This window comes from Pleurodeles waltl, chromosome 3_1 (genome assembly GCF_031143425.1).
Source record: "Pleurodeles waltl isolate 20211129_DDA chromosome 3_1, aPleWal1.hap1.20221129, whole genome shotgun sequence".
In the NCBI taxonomy this organism is placed as follows: domain Eukaryota; kingdom Metazoa; phylum Chordata; class Amphibia; order Caudata; family Salamandridae; genus Pleurodeles; species Pleurodeles waltl.
The window spans coordinates 873,724,465-873,745,639 of record NC_090440.1 but is presented as its reverse complement, the minus strand read 5'-3'; the positions used below and the strand labels follow the sequence as shown (position 1 = coordinate 873,745,639).

Genomic DNA, 21,175 nt, shown 5'->3' with positions numbered 1-21,175 from the left:
TAAGAGAGAGGAGCATGGAAGAATAAATGAAGAAAGAAGGGGAAGGAAAAAAGAAAGAATGAAAGAGCAAGTGAAATAATTATTGAGAGAAAGAAGTAGAGAAAGAAAAGTTAAGACAAACAAATTGGAGAGAAAAAGAAGCAGAGAAACAAAAGGAGAAATACAGAAAATGCAAGAGGAGAGGAATGAAAAAAGTAAGAAGGAAACCGAGAAAGGGAAAATAGAGGAAAAAAATAGAGGTAGAACTGAGCAAAAGAAGACAAAAGTGGAGAAAATAGCAAGAGCAAAAGAAAGGAAAAAAAAGAAAGAGAAAGAAAGAAACCAAGAAAGAGTGTATAACAAATAAAGAGGGAAAGAAAAAGGAAAGAAAGAAGTAGTGTAAGAGGATAGGAAGAAAGAGTAAGAAAGAAAAATGAAGGGGGTAAGTAAGAAAGAAGGGATAAACAAAATCCAAAGAGAAGACATGAAAGCAAGGAAAAAAGAAGGAAAAGAAAGGAGAGGAGAGGCAAGAAGGAAAGGAAACAAAAGTAAATTAAAAAAAAATCTGAAGAGGGTAGGCTGCATCACCCTTCAAGCCCTCACAGATACTGGTACAGTGTTTTAAATAGCTGATTTATCAGGTTTACAGCCATATACTCTGAAACCTACTGACAAGCAATTATCATGAGCAAGCTACTCAGTTGCAGCCCGTGCTACTAGCACTAGTAGCTACTAGTAGCTCTTGATGACCTGTTGCAGAACCCTGTTCTACATTTTGGTCTATGATGTCATAATTGTTCTTTTAAGTGCTACAGAATTGGTATTAAAATAGAAAATGCGTAAATGCTTGCTGCTGTTTTTTAATGAAATCTAGCTTTTTTCTTCTTAACAATTTGAGAATCATCATTTCAAGACCAGAGGGAGGTTTGGAACCTACTAACAACAAGCACTAAAGTGAGTTTCATAGGACTGATCATTGCTCAAAACGCACCATCCTTATATAATGCTCAGGTAGTTTGTGGGTTGCAGTCCGCCTGTGTAGGAAAGTACCATCTTGCCTGGCATGTTACCCCCATATTTCACTGTATATATGTTGTTTTAGTGTATGTGCCACTGGGACCCTGCCAGCCAGGGCCCCAGTGCTCATAAGTGTGCCCTGTATGTGTTCCCTGTGTGATGACTAACTGTCTCACTGAGGCTCTGCTAACCAGAACCTCAGTGGTTATGCTCTCTCTTTGCTTTCCAAATTGTCACTAACAGGCTAGTGACCAATTTCACCAATTCACATTGGCATACTGGAACACCCTTATAATTCCCTAGTATATGGTACTGAGGTACCCAGGGTATTGGGGTTCCAGGAGATCCCTATGGGCTGCAGCATTTCTTTTGCCACCCATAGGGAGCTCTGACAATTCTTACACAGGCCTGCCACTGCAGCCTGAGTGAAATAACGTGCACGTTATTTCACAGCCATTTACCACTGCACTTAAGTAACTTATAAGTCACCTATATGTCCAACCTTTACCTGGTAAAGGTTGGGTGCTAAGTTACTTAGTGTGTGGGCACCTTGGCACTAGCCAAGGTGCCCCCACATCGTTCAGGGCAAATTCCCCAGACTTTGTGAGTGCGGGGACACCATTACACGCGTGCACTATACATAGGTCACTACCTATGTATACCGTCACAATGGCAACTCCGAACATGGCCATGTAACATGTCTAAGATCATGGAATTGCCACCCCAATGCCATCATGGCATTGGGGAGACAATTCCATGATCCCCCGGGTCTCTAGCACAGACCTGGGTACTGCTAAACTGCCTTTCCTGGGGTTTCACTGCAGCTGCTGCTGCTGCCAACCCCTCAGACAGGTTTCTGCCCTCCTGGGGTCCAGTCAGACGTGGCCCAGGAAGGCAGAACAAAGGACTTCCTCAGAGAGAGGGTGTTACACCCTCTCCCTTTGGGAAAAGGTGCCAGGGCTGGGGAGGAGTAGCCTCCCCCAGCCTCTGGAAATGCTTTGATGGGCACAGATGGTGCCCATCTCTGCATAAGCCAGTCTACACCGGTTCAGGGATCCCCCAGCCCTGCTCTGGCGCAAAACTGGACAAAGGAAAGGGGAGTGACCACTCCCCTGACCTGCACCTCCCAGGGGAGGTGCCCAGAGCTCCTCCAGTGTGCTCCAGACCTCTGCCATCTTGGAAACAGAGGTGCTGCTGGCACACTGGACTGCTCTGAGTGGCCAGTGCCAGCAGGTGACGTCAGAGACTCCTCCTGATAGGCTCTTACCTGTGTTGCTAGCCTATCCTCCTTCCTAGGTAGCCAAACCTCCTTTTCTGGCTATTTAGGGTCTCTGCTTTGGGGAATTCTTTATATAACGAATGCAAGAGCTCATCAGAGTTCCTCTGCATCTCTCTCTTCACCTTCTGCCAAGGAATCGACCGCTGACTGCTCAGGACTCCTGCAAAACCGCAACAAAGTAGCAAAGACGACTACTGCAACCTTGTATCGCTGATCCTGCCGCCTTCTCGACTGTTTACCTGGTGGTGCATGCTGTGGGGGTAGTCTGCCTCCTCTCTGCACTAGAAGCTCCGAAGAAATCTCCTGTGGGTCGACGGAATCTTCCCCCTGCAACCGCAGGCAACAAAAGACTGCTTCACCGGTCCTCTGGGTCCCCTCTCAGCACGACGAGCGTGGTCCCTGGAACTCAGCAACTCTGTCCAAGTGACTCCCACAGTCCAGTGACTCTTCAGTCCAAGTTTGGTGAGGTAAGTCCTTGCCTCCCCAAGGCTAGACTGCATTGCTGGGTACCACATGATTTGCAGCTGCTCCGGCTCCTGTGCACTCTTCTAGGATTTCCTTTGTGCACAGCCAAGCCTGGGTCCCCCACACTCTAACCTGCAGTGCACAACCTCCTGAGTTGTCCTATGGCGTCGTGGGATTTTCTTTTGTGACTTTGGGTGAGCTCCGGTTCACTCCTCTTCGTAGTGCCTGTTCCGGCACTTCTGTGGGTGCTGCCTGCTTCTGAGAGGGCTCCTTGTCTTGCTGGACGCCCCCTCTGTCTCCTCACGCAAGTGGCGATATCCTGGTCCCTCCTGGGCCACAGCAGCATCCAAAAACCCTAACCGCGACCCTTGCAGCTAGCAAGGCTTGTTTGTGGTCTTTCTGCATGGGAACACCTCTGCAAGCTTCTACACGACGTGGGACATCCATCCTCCAAAGGGGAAGTTTCTAGCCCTCTTCGTTCTTGCAGAATCCACAGCTTCTACCATCTGGTGGCAGCTTCTTTGCACCCTCAGCTGGCATTTCCTGGGCATCTGCCCAATCTCGACTTTGTCGTGACTCTTGGACTTGGTCCCCTTGTTCCACAGGTACTCTCGTCCGGAAATCCACTTTGGTTGCATTGCTGGTGTTGTTCTTTCTTGCAGAATTCCCCTATCACGACTTCTGTGCTCTCTGGGGAATATAGGTGCACTTTACACCTACTTTTCCGGGTCTTGGGGTGGGCTATTTTTCTAACCCTCACTGTTTTCTTACAGTCCCAGCGACCCTCTACAAGTTCACATAGGTTTGGAGTCCATACGTTATTCGCATTCCACTTTTGGAGTATATGGTTTGTGTTGCCCCTGTACCTATGTGGTCCTATTGCAATCTATTGTAACTTTACACTGCTTGCATTACTTCCTTTTGCTATTACTGCATATTCTTGGTATTGTGTACATATATCTTGTGTATATTTGGCATCCTCATACTGAGGGTACTCACTGAGATACTTTTGGCATATTGTCATAAAAATAAAGTACCTTTATTTTTAGTATATCTGTGTATTGTGTTTTCTTATGATATTGTGCATATGACACCAGTGGTATAGTAGGAGCTTTGCATGTCTCCTAGTTCAGCCTAAGCTGCTCTGCTAGCTACCTTTTCTATCAGCCTAAGCTGCTAGACACCTCTTCTACACTAATAAGGGATAACTGGACCTGGTACAGAGTGTAAGTACCCGTTGGTACCCACTACAAGCCAGGCCAGCCTCCTACAGCCAGGTTCTCTGCCTCATGTTAGTATGTTGACTAAGTCTGAGCTGCAAGAATGTCTAGGGATCCCAGAGCTCATACCATATTCTGGATAGGTTCTCAAACATGTATCAGTCAACTGGTGCATGAAGGCCAATGTCTATTCATACGAAGAAGGAATACCATCTGCATAGAATATACAATGTTATGCATGTCCCGAGGTTTGGCGTGCAATGAATTTGCCTTGGCCCTATCAGATATTGAGCAGGCCTTCAACACAGTAAACTGGGACTATACATGGCAGGTTCTGTCCCAGTTGGTGCTGAAGGGCAATTATCAAATTAGGTAGCTTATTGTATACTAGCCCCTGGACGAGGGTCCGTACTGGCTGGATAGACTCAGCATGCTTCAAGTTGAAGCAGGGGACATAGCAAAGATGCCCACTCTCAAGTTTATTTTTTGCCCTCGCCATGGAGCCACTAGCTTGCAAGCTTGGAAGTGTCCTGTGGCTATGGGACATTGAAGTGGGGGAGACTACTCATGTGGTTGCCATGTATGCAGATTAAAAAATATATCTATATATTGTTTTTTGCAAACAGTGCAATATACATGTCATTACATAGCCTTAGGTTACAAAATTCAGGATTCGGTTGTTTAACATTACATCATGACTGGGTACTTGTCAGGGCAGGCTTCATAATGTTCCACATGTGCTGATTGGAGTATTCCATGCTTTTGTGTGCGATCAACACAAGTATACACAAGAGTCTAATGTAAAGTAAAGCTTATTCGGCATGCAATCCTTTTCATTACAAGTATGCATCTGTTAGCGCATCTGACCTTATTTGGTTTCTTATCTTTAATTTATAAGGGGACGCATTATAGGTTCGATGGACCTTTTGACTGCGCTTATAGTAAATCCCACCATAGGACTCAATTTCAATACCAATAAACAACAATAGCAATCAATAGAATCAATACTCTTGGGAGTCAGTAATTTCCACGCACCATCACCCCTTTGGCCATGAATAACTACACCTTTATGTATAAGTTAGAATGTTTATTTCCCTGTATTAACAATACTAATATCACGTAACTTAATATCAAAATCAGATGACAAATATACAGAAACAACACTGGTTGACCAAACCTCCTAAAGAATCTCAATTTAATCAAAGCACGTATGGTTATGCATTCTAGGATTACAGTACAACTCAATAGCAAGAATAACTGCACTATAGAAATAGCATACATTTAGATTCAGGAAAGAAAGGACATCAACTGTTGTTAATAATTAGCAAACATCTTCCGTGAATCTCCTAACTATCTCTCTGATTAGAATAGCATGTTTGGGCGTCATGCAAAACAATTTAGTCAGCACAAATTTGGAAAACTTCTAGCTATGGCTCTATCAAAATTAGAGGTTGGCACCTAGAAACAAAAGACAAATTTACATCAACAATAACATTGGGCTAGTACCTCTCCTCGGTATGGATCAGCAAGCTGCGACTGTCTTCGTCAATTGGACATCTGTTCGGACAGCATCAGCATCGGACCATGAAAGGGAATGGTAAAGCATAGTCTAAGGATCAGCATTCAGCATCAAAAGCTTAAGCAATAAAGTTAAAGATAGAATTAAAGTTTTCAGGAACCGTTTAGCTCCTCAGACAGAATAAATAAGCTCCTTTCAGGAGGATGTCAAAGTGGGAAAAAGCCTCTCTCTTCTCAGTGCAGTTGGGCTAAGTTAAAATCATCCAGAACACTTTCCATATCGCCATTGGTCAAAGAAAGTTCAATGAAAGTAAAACTTCAAATCTAAGCTATAACTAAACTGTCTTTCACATGTCAATGATTAGTTCCTCTTCTCCTGTTCCCATCGTCGGACTTGTCAGGTAATAATTTTGTATCTCTCTGTCCTCCAGTCAGTGCATCTATTGTTAACTCCTGGGAACATCGCTTTCACACACTAAACTCTACATTGTATCTATCGCTAATACAACGAATGCTAGCAAGCAGTTCTCATGGGAAAGAAAGCATTTACTAGTATTTGGTCAACACAATGGGAAAATACAAATCTATTTCTCTACGCAGCCGTTTTATGTGAATTATCTAAACAGTGCAACTTAACATGAGGCTGTGCAACTAGGCCCAAGACCTTGCTAACGTAAGGACTACAATTAATAAAGCAAATACATAACACATGATCATTAATATAACATACTACTACATTAATCTAAACATGAGCACGACATTTCGTTTTAATAAGCAGTTAACAGGGACACTGTGATTACTAGCGGCCACTCGAGTAGACACATTTTCCAAGTCGTGCATTATTTTCTATATTAATTCATTTTCTATGCAGTTTCATAATTCGGAATACATGAATATTTATTAGTAAAAATTCAGCATAAACACGTCCAACTAAGAAAAAAAAACATAACACATAACCTGTAGCAAAAGAGGTTGCTCAGTGTAGTTCTTGATGGGAATATGCACTGCCGGTTCCTCCATTTCATGGGCATCAGTATATGGAGGGAGCTTTTTTATGGCAAGCGAGTGCCCTATTTCATCTCAATCTAAAGGGCCCCACCCAGAAAACTGGTCAGCAACTCCGCCCATAGGTTAGCATGTGGTAGCCTGTGTATCCCCCTATACTCTTCAGCACACAGCACCACTACTTCTGCAAAGACCCAAATCTCCACCTCCCTTCTCTATCGGCTGTGTGGGAGCCATGGAGAGACTTCCAATGATGTGCAATGTCTCTGTGGGCTCTACCCGGGACCAGGTTGAGGAATCTATTGCCTGATTTTTTCTCCAGCCACCTTTTAGAAAACCCCAGAAGGAATATACCGCATGTATGAAGGTGCTGATGGTCTAAAGTACGCTTCAGTCTCTTATGACCTGCATCCAAAAGCGTTTAATTATTGGGCAGCTCCTCGCCATATGGAAGAAGTCTGTATCAAAAAGGGAGCATCCAGGACAGCCCACGTCAGTGGCATGTAACATAACATTAAGTCTGTGTGGTGCAAGATATGTACAGTGCAAGTAATTAAATTGCATACATTTAAATCTTGTGTTGCAAGTGTACCTGCATGAATGTTCTAGGGTCTGGCCCCACTCCTTACCAGTGAAAGCCTTACCAAGCAGAGTTTCCCATCTGTGACGTAAATGCAACAGGTCATCAAACTTCTTGGATAGTGCAGTTCTGTGCAGCAAGGAGATCAGTTGTCCCCTTTGCCCAAACATCAAAAAAGTCTGAAATTAATGAATGGGGGGTTCCAGTTCCAGGGTCCCATACAACTGTAGCACAGTCAGCATCAGGCCCTATATTTTACAGCAGCGGTTCCTCCATAGGAATGGAGGAGGGTCGCCCCCCACCACATTGCTGCACAAAGCATGAATAATTAAATGGTAATAAAATGATTTTATTACCATTTTATTTTTTACTCTGTGCCAAACGGAATGTGAGGGCGGGGCCAGGGAGTTATTTCTGCTGATTGGCAGCAATGAGGAGTGACCACTTCAGTTTGAAGTGCGCATGTCAGTTTGGCCAGCTATCTTGCTACAGCCAGCCCGACATGTGCAATTCAAACCTGTCCAACCCAGCTGTCTCAAACATTTGAGTTGGGGAGCAGGAACGGGCCTCCAATGCCTTTCCGAGCACTGAGCCAGCCTGCTCCAGCTAATTCAGACACTACACTCTTCTGCTTAATATTGTTATCAGCAAAAGAGCAGCGTCTGGATTGGATAAGGTAGTTGGCTGCAGGACCTCACGCTCAGAGAAGTCTGGAGCCAGAGACTGGAGAACATTGAGAATGTGCTGCAGGCTAAGGTAATAAAAAATTTCTTTGTTAAAGCTTTATTTTTATGTATGGTCGTATAGTGCCCCACCATTTTTGTATGCCACCTACTGTCGCTGGTATTTTAAAAACTGGGTGCCTAGTATGCCATGTTGGCCTACAGCTCCTCTGCTGTGCAGAAAGAGCCCTCAGATTAGTAGTCTCCTAGAGTCTCCACGTCTGCTCCTGTCAGGGTAGATACTCGCTGGGAGGGGTAATGACCTCCTCTGGAGAGTATGGAACCCCATCAGTGGCACATTGTGCCAGGACCAGAGTGCTAGCCATAGGAGATGTGCCAGGCTGAATGGAGCCAGATGGGCCCCCAACAGCATGGCCAATAACATTCCCCCTCTGTGCACAGTCCCAAACTCCCCCAGTTTGGCTAGACCAAGAGCCACCAGCCAGCGAGCAATCCACTGTAGCTGCTCCACATAATAGTACAGCTCAAAGTCAGAGACCGACTTTAGCAGTCGCCCTTTGGAGTATGTGTTACGAAATACAGATGCACTGCCCATCCTAGGTCAGATACATGAGCATGCCATTAATAGATTGAAACCATAACTTTGGTATCCACCTGGACAAAGTGGCAAAATAGTAAAGGATCCTGGGCCACATGAGCATCTTGGTTAACGCTATACGGGCCACATTAGGGAGTTTCAGTATCCTCCAAAATGTGACGCTCCCTTAGAGGGCGCGCAGCAGTCTTCTAAGGTTGCCATTTTTTATGCCGCTGCTGTAGATTCCCACTGGAGCCTAATATCCTGCACCACTTCTGGAGGTTCTGCCAGCCCAAGGGACACAGGGAAAGTGCATGATTTTTGCCAGTTCATCTGTAGGCCAGAAACATGACCGAAATCCTCCACGATGGACACGCTCCATGGAATGCCCATACTGAATCTCTCAAAGAATAAACATGGTGTCTCCATAAAGCGAGACAGTGTGCTCCCAGTCATGCAATGGTATCCTCCTCCCACGACCCTTCTTCTGCAGCAAACAGGCTACTGGTTCCATCATGATTCCATGCGGAGAGCATGGCGGAGAGAGGGCAGGCCTGCCATATGCCTCAGTAAACTCCAAAATCACAAAATATACACCTGCTCGTGTGTATGTGTGCCTGCGCATCCGCATAGAGCAGCCTAACCCTCCTGCTCCACCCCTCTCTGTAAGAAAACTGAGCTCTTTGCAGATGCCACCCACTTTTTGCCCCCCATTTGAACCCCTAGCTGCTGGCCTTTCGACTCTGACAGTGCACTGAGACCTGCAAACTAGGCCCCAGTGTATGTGTTTTCTCTCTAAATTGTTGTGCTAACATGGTGAATTCCTGATTGGCAAAACTTTACCTCTTTGTAAGTCCCTAGTAAATGGTCCCCATGTACCCAGGGAATAAGTGGTTAAGGAGTCCTGAGTGCTGCGGCACAAGGTTGTGCCACCCTAGGTGGTCCAGCCAAACAACTGATGGCAGGCATGCCATTGAAGACTGCCAGTGTGGTGTAAAATGCTCGAGTTCGACTGTGCCCTCACCAACAGTGGCACTGTCCCATGCACTACCTTGCATATATGTCAGACACCGCCAATGAAGGCCTCTGCAGTGCAGGAGGCAGGGTGCATTATATTTGAGGTGCAGGCACATAAGCACAAACTTATATGTCTCTATAGTGTCCTTTTCATTAAGGTTACACTATAAGTGCAGGCCGGTTCATAGGATAACATGGGACTTAAGCCCCGGTTGACCAGGGCTGCTAGCTTCATTAAGGTACTGCCTAGATCAGTGCTTAATTTGAGCCAGTGATTTCCAGTGAGGGGCACCTGCACTTACTTTTGAGGGCCAGCACTTATTTTTCTGCAGCAGGTATTTATTGTGAGCAAAAGACATCTGGGAAAGACGGACGAAGAGAAAAACAAAAAAGCGTCACAAAGGGAGAAAGCAGAAAGCTGCAAGTGTGAGCTGAAGGGGCAGTGAGGGTCTGTAAATGGATTAAAAAGGCCTGAGATGGCTCTAAGATTATGCTGCCTCAGTTTTCTGTGCACGCATGTTTAAATGTAGCAACAGCGTGTTTTGGAGGAGAGCTTTAGGTATCGGCACATTTTTATTTGCAAACTAAGCACTGGCCTAGATATGTTGAGTTTGGTGTCAAACAACCTGCTTTCTCTCCCCCAACACAAATCTTGTGTCAAGGAACATCTGGCATGCACCCAGGTGGCACACCAGAGGTTGCCTACCTGTTTTTCACCTTCCTTTGTGCTCTGGCCAATCAGCCCGCACTTTTTCATGCATTTGCTGCCACCAAGACAGAGCTCTTACCTCCTGCCAGGAAGCATGGGTGCTCCCAGAGGTCACACCTCCCACCACCCCAGCCAGTCTAGTGAATAGAGCCATCAGGGTGGTAAGCTTCAAAGAGTTCACTGCCACTGATAGACATCTGCACTGTCCTCCAGCCAGGAAACAGCCCTCCCCCCAAGAACATTTGCTTGTGAAAAGATGGGAAATTATGTATGCAGGACTGTGTACACCCCCAGTAGGTGGGCCATATATCTAGGGTGAGCAGCCCAGTCTGTGCACTACATTTTTATTTCTGCCATCTTAGGAGTGGCACAAGTTCTGGGTAGCTAAAGGTGACCTCTCCCACCATATGTGGTCACCTCAGGGCCGTATTATTTGTAGGTGCTAGCTGCCCATTGGCCACTAGTCTCAACATCCCTAACTCCCCTAAATCCAAGATTTAAGGAACACCCCTGACACCAGAACTTCAGATTTGATGGACTTCAAAGAATGAAACAGAGAAGCACTGCATCATCGGCAGCCGGACACTGCCCACTGCTCCAAAGCAAGAGGGAAGCTCTGTCCCTGAGGCAACAGACTGGGAACTGCATGACTGACCTTTGTCCTTGGCTGAAACTCATCACTCCTGACCAGAGGGACCCCTGTGGATGCCAGAAATACCCTCAGTCTCCGTTTGGACTGGGAGCACCAGTCCCCTGCAAACTGCAGGTAAAAAGACACTCTGGAACCAAAGAATCGCCAACCATCAGGCCCGCCGAGGGATCGACTGGATCCAGTTGGTGAAGTGCATTGTGGGGCCATAGTCCGGCCTACTGCAAAGTTACAGACCGCTACCACATTTCCACGGACCTCCAGACGTCTCCAAAGCATCTTGACGACCCCTTACCTCGACACTGCAAGAGGAGACTACTGCCCAGCACCTATGTCTGATGTCAGCAATGACCCCACAGCTGATTTTTGGATCTCTGTTGTCGCAACACTGTTTGTATGGTAAAATCAGCACTGCAGCAAGCCCCTTTCAGCACCATGGACAACCAGGACAACTCTGCACCCAGACCCCACAGATCTGATAGAAGTGAAATGACTGTTGTGGCTTGGTCCCAGGGCTGGCACTACCATATTCCTACAAGGGTACCCTGCAGCGTGACCTCCAAGTGGTCGTTTTTCACCAGTGGCATCTCTGCATTGACTTCAACACGAGTCCCGTTCAGCACCACAGACAGCCAGGACAACTATGCATCTGGATGCCATGGCCCAGGAAAAACTGCTTTGACTGTCCTGATCTGGTCCCAGGAACTGCACTAGCTTAATCCCCCCAAGAGTTCCATGCACTTCATCTTTTAAGTGCATTTTTTCAACCTGTGACATTTTCTCGTTGACACGTTTAAATGCCATTTCTGCAGTGATTTTCTACTGCCTCTGAAATCGATATCTCCGGTTCTCCTGAATCTATATTGTTAATTTTGGTGTCTAAATTCATATAAAATAAGCTCTATTTTTATAAATTGGTGTTGAATTTCTTTCGAGTTGCGTCAATTGCTTATTGTCCATGTTTGTGCTGTGAGATGCTTAACACATATTCCTCTAAGCAAAGCCTGACTGCTCTTTGCCACGCTACCAAGACTGAGCTAAGGATTTACTAGTGTGAATCCAAGGACCATCTCTGGGGCATTGTGAGAGTATCACATGGTGAGGATTAACCCCCACACCATATATTACTCCACTTTCCTACACCCCCCCCACAGCCATTCGGCACATCACCACTTGCTAAAAGCCCCATTACAGCGTGTCAAAGCCTTTCCGTATGTCTACAGAGAATAACAACACCTCTGGGTACAATGTGTCAGACGTTTTGTCAAGAATGCAATGCAGTTGCTGTATATTGAGCCATATAATGTGCTTTGGAATTAACCTGTTTTGGTCTTCGTGTACCAGGGTTGTGAGGTGGGGTTGGAGCCTGGTAGCCAATATAATACTAAGAATCTCAAAATCATGGATGTCAGTTCACCAAAATGCTAGGGGTAGCGAAAGTGACATCACATGCCCTTTGACCTTCACTTTCACTCACACGCCACACTTAGATACACACACACATTCACACAAACACACTCTCACCCGCAAGCACGCATACAATATACATTTAAAATATTTTTCTTACCTTTCTCAGCTACCAGGGAAGGTCTAATTGCACTCCATTTTTTATTACATTAATAGTCAATGATTTAATATTATTCACTATTAGTGTAATAAAAAAAATATAAATTGAATGGAGTGGAGCCCCAACCGACGTCCAAAAGTACAAGCTCCCACTGTGTTCCTGGCACTGATTATGCCACCTGTTAGGTCAGGGGTCCCACTGTCAGTGCCAGGGGTTGCAAGGGGCAAGCCAGGGGTCGCAGCTGCCACCCCTGGCGACCCCTAAAGGACGTCTATGTTTATAATCCAAATTCAGCATTGATGATACATCAAGAGTGTCACTCAAGGGTTTGGGTAGTGAGAGTCTGAGGGCCTCCCTGGCTGTATCTGGGAGGTGTCCACAGTCCAATGCACTGGCATACATTCCGACCAGTGCCAAGCCCAGCAAGGAGGTATACTCTTGGTAGAATTCATTCGAGAGGCCATCCATCCCCAGCGATTCACCATGAGCCAGTTCTTTTATAGCAGCTCTGATCTCGGGCTCTCCAATGGGGCTCTCAGTGTCTCTTACTCCCCAGCTGGTAACTGTGGAAGAGTCACGCTCGCTTAAAATGTTTTCAGAGTTTCTTCCAGGACTGGATTGCCAGCGCTATACAGGTCTCTATAGTGCTCTGTGAACACAGCATGCATTTCAGTTTAGAAAAATACTTTATTTCCCACCAGGTCGGTTATTTGCATAAGGGGCATCCCTGTCTCTCAGTGGTGTAAGCCATACCTGCAACCGACCAACCCGTCATCCTTCTGCAAGTGCGGTATTAAGTTATTCCCACCAGTTTAGGGAGTAGTTTACCTTGTACCTCTAAATGTTGCTCACATTCCTCCTTCGGGGTCTGCAAGGCCTCAGGCAACTCACTCTTCTGTTTCAAGGTGCCAGAGGTTCTCTTCCAGCGTGGACTGCTTCACCCGTAGCAAGCACTCTACTCCCACTGACTGGTCAAGGCAATGCCCCCGACCAACAACCCCCTTAAAGGCATCCATTGCAAGGATAGTGTGGAAGGTCGTATGCCTACTCACAGTGGAATGACCTGTGATCACATACATATCCATGTATGTAGATGATGCCTGATTGATGCCTGGCAGCCGTTTTACTCAGTCCCAATCTTGCTGCACTAGAATTTGGGGGAGTATCGGGATAGCGCAACTAGAAAAAAATCTAAGTTATTTCCACTGTGAAGACTTAAAGCTCAGCAGCTTCCAGTGGTGGGTCTTGACCGAGTCACAACAAAGCTTCGATAGTTAGGGATACATGTTGCACATGATGAGTTAGGAATTGACAAGCTGAATATGGGCCGAGAGGTGACCGGGCTGTGGGTTTTCATTAAATCCTGGAATACGTTGCAGCTGTCAGTGATGGGCAAGGTAGTGTTAGCTAAAATGGCCTTTTTGCCACAGTGCCTATATGTCTTTCAGAGTATAATAGTAGAGATGGTAGAAAAGGTATTTGTGGAATTGGATGCATTCCTAGTTGAGCAGATTTGGGCAGTGAAACAAAGTAGAGTTAAATTTACTACATTACGGAGAGAATAGACTAAGGGTGAGCTGGAGATGCCCTACATGAAACTGTTGTAGTTGGACTCTTGCTCCTAAGCGAGACTGCTGGTTTTGGGATGAAAGCACTTTTGCTTTGCAGGCGACTGAGTCACTCCTACAACAAGTTGGAACTGTCAGCCGAACCCTCCTGGCTCACAAGCAGGACCTAACCAAAACTCAGAAAGCAAAAGTGATTTCTGGCAGCCTTGCATGGACTCTAGATAGGAACTCTCAGGGAAGTCGTGGTGGAACATAAGTTACCTGTTTCTTTTGTTAGCAACAAGTCTCATTCACATATAGGCAATGAAGGAGATACAGGAGAATTTTCAATATATTTATTGAAATGACTCCAATCTAGGATAAAGTACATGTGCTGCAATGCTTAGGATAATGAACAGTAAAAGAAGCAGAATTGTGAAGATGAGAGTTGTGAATATAAACCCCTTTCCACCATCTTACAATAAATATGAGATATAAAAATCCTAACATAAAGAACCTAATCTCTAACCTAATGAGAACTAGGCAGGATAAACCTAATCTGCCAGTACCATGTCCATGAGAAGCGCCCCCCAACCCTCATTACCTTGGAACGAGGTCTCTAGGTCAGACTCCGTGGTGACATAAAGGCTGAGTTCTGCAGCAAGGTGACGTGCAGCATAGATGTCATCTGGAAGGAACCCCTATAATGACCTTGCCATGTGAAATGTATTTATACAGATCATGTAGGATCCCTGATGCAGGTATGTTCCTAAACAACTGATAAGGAGGCAGACTTGTGGCGACCATTACATAAACAATCCCCAACAAATGCACATTATGCTCCTATCACACAGGAGTGAGAAAGGGACATGATGACAGTACCTACGTACATCACTGATCATGGCGCTGATAATGAAGCCTTCTCAGTGGCACTGAACATGCAAATCAAAACATTTCTTATAAAAATAGACAATGGTAGCCAGTTAGAAGAAATGATAACATAAGTGAAATAAAACAGATCAAGCTAAGTAGGTAAAAGGTCAATAAGTGACGGGGCATAGGACTGCAAGCCAAAGGCTAAGCTAAACTCCTGTGTCCCAATAAGAACTAAAATGGATTCACCACATAACTCTATCACATGGTGACAGAGTGACGGCATGCAGTGAATTGGCTGAAGGAACAGGACAACTGGGGAAAAAAGATTACTCAACAGTAGGCGTCTGGAATATATACTAGACCGTTTATTTATGCTGAGGAGAGAGGTTCCATTTCATTTACTGTTTGTTATACAACAGATTTGTGGTGTGTGGAGCAGGGCTATTAAGAAAAACATGCCCTATTTGCATCAGCAATGCTTATATATCCCTTTGCACAGATCATGCAGAATATGTCTGTGGATAATTGGAAGCGGGGAGGAAGTCAGTCCCTGACAGACCTGTACCCTGATTACATATTTTTGAGTTCTGTTGCTGCACAAAAGCTCTTTGATATAGGAGCACAGCATTTCCTTCAAATAGAAAAATAGCATGTACAGCTCGGGAAATGTGGCCCACTTTTCCAGAAGCCCCTGCACCCTCTAGAAACATGGTTGAATGTACACTTTATCGAACTGTAGAATACTAATAATATTCCTACCAGAGCTCTACGTGCGGATAGACCACTGTCAAGATTAAAAATACAGGACAAGTGTTGCCTGACCTTCTTACTGAAGGGGACTTGGACAAAGTGTGCCTGAGGGTGAGGCAGAAGTCGAGCAATGCTTGTTTTAATCTTATTCAGCATAATTATTTTTACATAATTTACCTGCCCCCTGCCAAACTCTCTGAGATGTACTCTCGGCGATCCTCCAGGTCATAGCACTGTTGAGAGGAAGGGGCAGACTTCATACAAGCCCCAGGAGGTGCGTAGGTTTTGGTAGTATGCACTGGACAAGCATACACACAGTATGAGTGGTACAGCCTTCGGTCCAACAATGCATACTCGGTCTCCTGGCCAACAAGAAAAGGCTGAAGATGACTAGGAAATGTCTATTTCTGTGAGGGGAGGAGGGAGGTTGGGGAGTGTACTTGCAAAAAGGAGAATACCTAAACATTGGCTAGGTGTTCCACCAGAAGTGGACAAATGGAAACAAGGGACAAGAATTATGACAAAGTGGTGCAGCGTGGTCGTGCACCAAAAATAGCAGCCCTGCACTACGCCATTTTTGAAACGCAGGGATGGGCCATATTTACAGGCACACCCCTGCGCCGGTGCTGAATTAAGCTGCCAACGCAGGTATCCTTGCACCATAGTGCAAGGGTGTCTGTCTTGAGGGGATAGATTGTTGTGCCTTCCTGCACATAAACAATCTATAATGGCGATTTGGCACTTCTATGTGTGCTGTAAAATGCAGCACACATAGAAAGAGCAAAAAACGAGGAAGGATAAAAGCATTTTGGAATTATTGTTTATGTGCCGGAAGGGACACCTTTCTGCACATAAACAATCATCCATGGCATTTTGCTTCTTCTATGTGTGCTGCAGAATGCAGCACACATAGAAAGAGTAAAAAACGAGGAAGGATAAAAGCCTTCTTCCTTGTTTTGCCATGCTAACGCCACCCCCTGGGTGGTGTTAGTGTTTGGCGCTGCAACACCCATTGCGCGCCACTCTGACATAGAAAACTGCGTCGGAGGGGCCCATATTTAGAAGGAGGTGTAACGCCACAAAAAGTGGCGTTACACCTCCTTGTAAATATGGAGTAGTGGTTAGCGCCACCGGGGCATCACGAAAAGTGATGCTCTGGTGGCACTATGGGCTCTTAAATATGCTCCAAGATATGTTAGACTGGGCCACAGGCGAGGAAATACTGATGAAGCATGATACTTGGCGAGATAAAAAAAGGTAGTGGAGGACTTCATGACATGGGGCGAAATGATTAGGTTACTGAATAACCCTCTGGAGGGCAGGCCACCGTGAACCCTGGCCTCAGGGTCCTAGGAGATTATTGATTATTGACAGTGATGGGTTGAACTGGAGGGATGGTTAAGGAGTTTATGCTGGGATGAGTAGCTATGTGAAAGGGAGTTGCAAAATACACAGAACAGGTAGATCATGATGAATGGAATGGTAGCGAATCACGCTGAGCTGTGTCTGGCATGGGGGCATTGGGGTGGGTGGTTAATGTGTGCCAAGTTCAAAAGGTTTGTGTGTACTTGTGTTGTATTCTGAATAATGACTGAGCGACCATTTAATATACTATGAGTGACTATTATGATTGCATCAGTTGGAGTGTTAAACAGTTAAAAACTACTTGAATTATTTGAGCTTCTGCCCTCTAGCAACGTGCAGTAACATCTGCATATAGTTTTATAGGAGTGGTCCTGGTAAATTGGTGGCACAATTTCTTCGGAGTTGAAAATCAGTACCGCCGGGAGCTCTATAAAATAAAGCAAATAATATTAGTAACATCAAACACCTTTGACAGATCCCCCTTGATACCGTTGCTAACATCAGTCACCTTTGTCAAGTCCTCCTTAACGCCGATAGTTTTCTGATTTCAACACTAATTGTAATAATATTTGCATTAGAGTTTTGATATAAAGAGATAATCAACCCTGTTAGCTATGGAGGAAAATTAGAACTAAAGGAAAGGTAATAAAACTCTCCAGCCCTGAAGTATAATGCCTTTTTGACATCAAGAAGATGAATGCAACTTTGTTTTTTTAAAGATGTAAATAGTTCAATAGCTTCAGCTACAAAGGTAAAAAGAACAGATGATGGGCGGACTGCTGAATAATGCAAACATTCACCCCCAGTCACAGAGATCTGGGTTTAATCCATCAGTTTTTTGCCCACCATGCCACCCCAGTTTGGACCCAGCCATATGCAAATCAGTCTTGGCCCTACTCCTCATGGGAACAGTCCAGCCCAAACTGCCAATCCAGGTACTCCCTACACCGGAAAGAAGCATCCTGGGACCAGATGAGGGGTTTCACCCCTCATCAGCCAGGCTAGCTTGAATCCAGTGGCGCAATGAGCACAGTACCGATGTCTGGGCATACGCTTTCCACTTGGGACAAAAAGCAAAAAAACACAGATGATGGATGGAATGCTGAACAATGCATACATTCACCCCCAGTCTCAGAGATCCGGGTTTGATCAGCTATAAAGGTGGCCTTAGAAGATAAAGACGTGTCTTGGCATGAACCAGTCTGATTTCTGCAAATTTAAGAAAAAGAACAATTGTTTAAACTATTTGCAATGATTTTTGCTAAACTTTTATAGACTATATTAAAAAATGTAATTGACCTATAGAATCCTAGATCTAGAAAAGATTCATTAGGTTTCACAAAACTAATAATGACTCAATTTTAAAGGCAGAAGGAACAGTTCCACCATTAAGAATACAATTAACCATTAAAGTGCTGTGGACAAACTGTTCACATCCACTGCACTACCATCACAGTGCAGAGGACGTGAATGATTCACCCACAACACTGTGGGAGAAAATCCATCTCGTCCTCACACCTTATTTTCTGTTTAAAAAATAATGTTGGGACAAGAGGGAATCGTTTGTCTTGCCACATCCCAAGACATTTTTTTTATCACTGCATGACAACACACTAATTGAAAGTGAAACCTGTTAGTGCCATTATCAAGTACTGGTTTCCCTTTGGTTTGTGCTTGGGGGCATATCTCAGCCGCCATTAGCACCAAAAATAGCAGAAGAGGTACCTGTTGAAATAGGACATTGTTCTCTTTCCACCAGTACTTCTGCTTAGTGGGCATGGGCAAGTGCTCACCCACTCAAAAAACAAAAAAGAAATATCAGACAATTTACCAAACCGTTACTGTCACAAGCGACAGACCCAGCCACATAAGTGGGGCACTGATTTTATCAGGAGAAGTGTGGGAACTCTGGGTGGTGTGGATTTTTAACTCTCCTTCAAAGAAATATGAGGAAAATATATGATTGTAGCCAAAATGTGTAGGTTGCAGGGCATTCTAATTAAGAAAATGTAGTGGGATCCACGCAAGTCACACCACCCTGCGGTTTTCATAAAGGACTGGGTTTAGTGGGTTTTACTAGGTGGCAGCCATGCCCATACCCAAATACCCGAGTTACCCGCACTGCCAAAATAGGTCACTTTTCATTGCAAAAACTTGATGTCTCCAGGTTGTATTCTAGGGCATATCACTTCAAGAGCGGAAAGCCCACCCACACAACTGGGGTAATGTTTTTATAGTGAGAGGTATAGGACCACTGGGTGCTGGAAATTTTGTGTAATCCCACTGATTCCAGGTCTTCCCCTTAAAGAAATATGATAGGGTTACTTATCTTTGGTAACAATCTTTTTGGTGAATCCTCTGTCTTTCTGCAGATGTCCCACCACTTGAATATCCCAGGCACTAGCCTGAATCTGGAAATACCTCACATAACTCACACCAGTAGGGGGCTCTAGCTCTATTTTGTTGCTAGAAGCCATGGGGATAAGAGGAAAGAGTTACTTATCTGTGGTAATAATCTTTCTGGTGGATTCTCTATCTACCTACAGATGTCTCACCTCCTCCAATATCCAAGGAGCTAGAACGGACCTGGAAACTTCTAACATAACTGTCCCACACCAGTAGGGGGCACTGGCTCTATTTTGTTGTCAGGAGCCTCGGTGGTAGCACTGGAGTCATATAGGGCCCACCCTGAGATTAGATCCCTATCTGTTTTTATCTGCACCCTTACAGACAGAGATGAAGAAAGATGCCAAGTATTATGGTGGTGGGTTTCAGCAATCTGATTTGGAACCTTATTAATCAGTTCTATGATCATCCTTCAGAATGGAGGAGGGCGGGATCAGTGAGGAACCTGCAGGTAGATAAAGTATCCACCAGAATGATCATTACCAAAGGTATATAACTTTTTCCTCTGATCAATACTTCTACCTCCAGATTCCTCACCTCTTGAATAGGTTCACAAGCAGTATCCCTACTAATCCTAGCATTTGACAAATTGTCAGATTAAGAAATCCTGGAGAATTAAGCATGTAGTGTTTGGTGTGCAGGGACGCTCATGTGCCTGCATTGCAAATCTTAGTCATAAGGACTCCCATAGCTAAGGCTGCGTCGGAAGATATTGCCCTAATGAATAGGCCCAGATCTCAGGCCGCTTCTTGTTCACAAGTGTGCAGCACATGGTGATGCAAAATGAAAGCAATGCGACAAAGGGCCTGATTTAGATATTGACGGGCAGCTTGATCCGTCACAACTGTGACGGATATGCCGTCCGCCGAAATCTAAATACCATAGGACATAATGGGATTTAAATTTCAGCAGACGGGGTATCTGTGACCAGTGTGACGGAGTAACCCGTCTGTCACTATCTAAATCAGGCCTAAAGTCCACTTCTGGATAGCCTCACTCTTCTTGCTGCCTGTGTACCCTATAAAGAGCCCATTGTCATACCTGTTCTCTTTAATGCAGTCGATATAAAAGCTAATCACACACAGTCCCTTTGGTGCAAACACTCCTAGTCTCTGTTGAGACATTACAAGCCACTCAGGTAGCAGGTGTCAGTCATATAGTTCATCTGGAAAGTGAGGACCAATCTAGTGTTAGTATCATATCTGTCAGTGACACTTTGAGTTATGAGTGTGTGTGAAACGAGGCATTGAGGTGCTGTAGGTGTAAACGTGGGGGCCAGCACTTCTGTTCGTTCCAAACGCAAGTAATAGGCAGTTACTTTCATGTATTTTTTGTTTTATTCTGTGTACGTACACATAAGTGAAACATTTTTGTTCAGTACTTCTAACATGAGGTAACGTCAGGTCTCTGCTTACATTCCTTGAGGGACATAGGAATAAAGGTTGCTTATGGTTTACTTGCAAACCTGCAATTGATTTCTGTTTGCTAACATTGTGTGGATTGTTCACCTACCCTGAATAATAATTAGTAGTTATGTAGCACATCGCATTCAACCCTCTGCTGCTCTCAGTGCATCATACTGAAAACGTGGTGGTAACTATTCTTCCTCATCAACAGATTCAGACTCAGATTCCCTGACTTTCAAGCCTCTGTGAGTTGCTACATTGTGTGGAACTGCACATGTTGCTACAATCTTGCACCTTATTTCAGGTGAGTATTTTAGTGCACCGTCACTCTTATTCGAGCATCTGAATCTACTTTTTAGTATTCCGAATGTGTATTCAATGGCACCTCTAGTTTTTCTAGATGCCACTTTGTAAAGACGTTCACCCCACATGGATGGATTCAGATAAGGAGTCAATAGCCATGGCAGATGGCATATGCACTATTACCTGAAATATCAGTGTGTACTTTTAGACATGACATTATCAATTTTATTGTTTTCTATTGCAATCAAAAAGTTACA

The 21,175-nt window shown here is 44.8% G+C and overlaps 1 long non-coding RNA gene across 1 annotated transcript in view; it reads left to right on the top strand.

Moving 5' to 3' along the window:
- LOC138284722 (uncharacterized) overlaps positions 1–20,913 on the top strand; it is a 172,873-nt gene extending 151,960 nt beyond the window's left edge. The window contains exon 3 of the long non-coding RNA XR_011201448.1: positions 20,827–20,913. This is a non-coding gene — a long non-coding RNA (uncharacterized lncRNA). The remainder of the gene's footprint in view (positions 1–20,826) is intronic.
- The last annotated feature ends 262 nt before the right edge of the window (positions 20,914–21,175 follow it).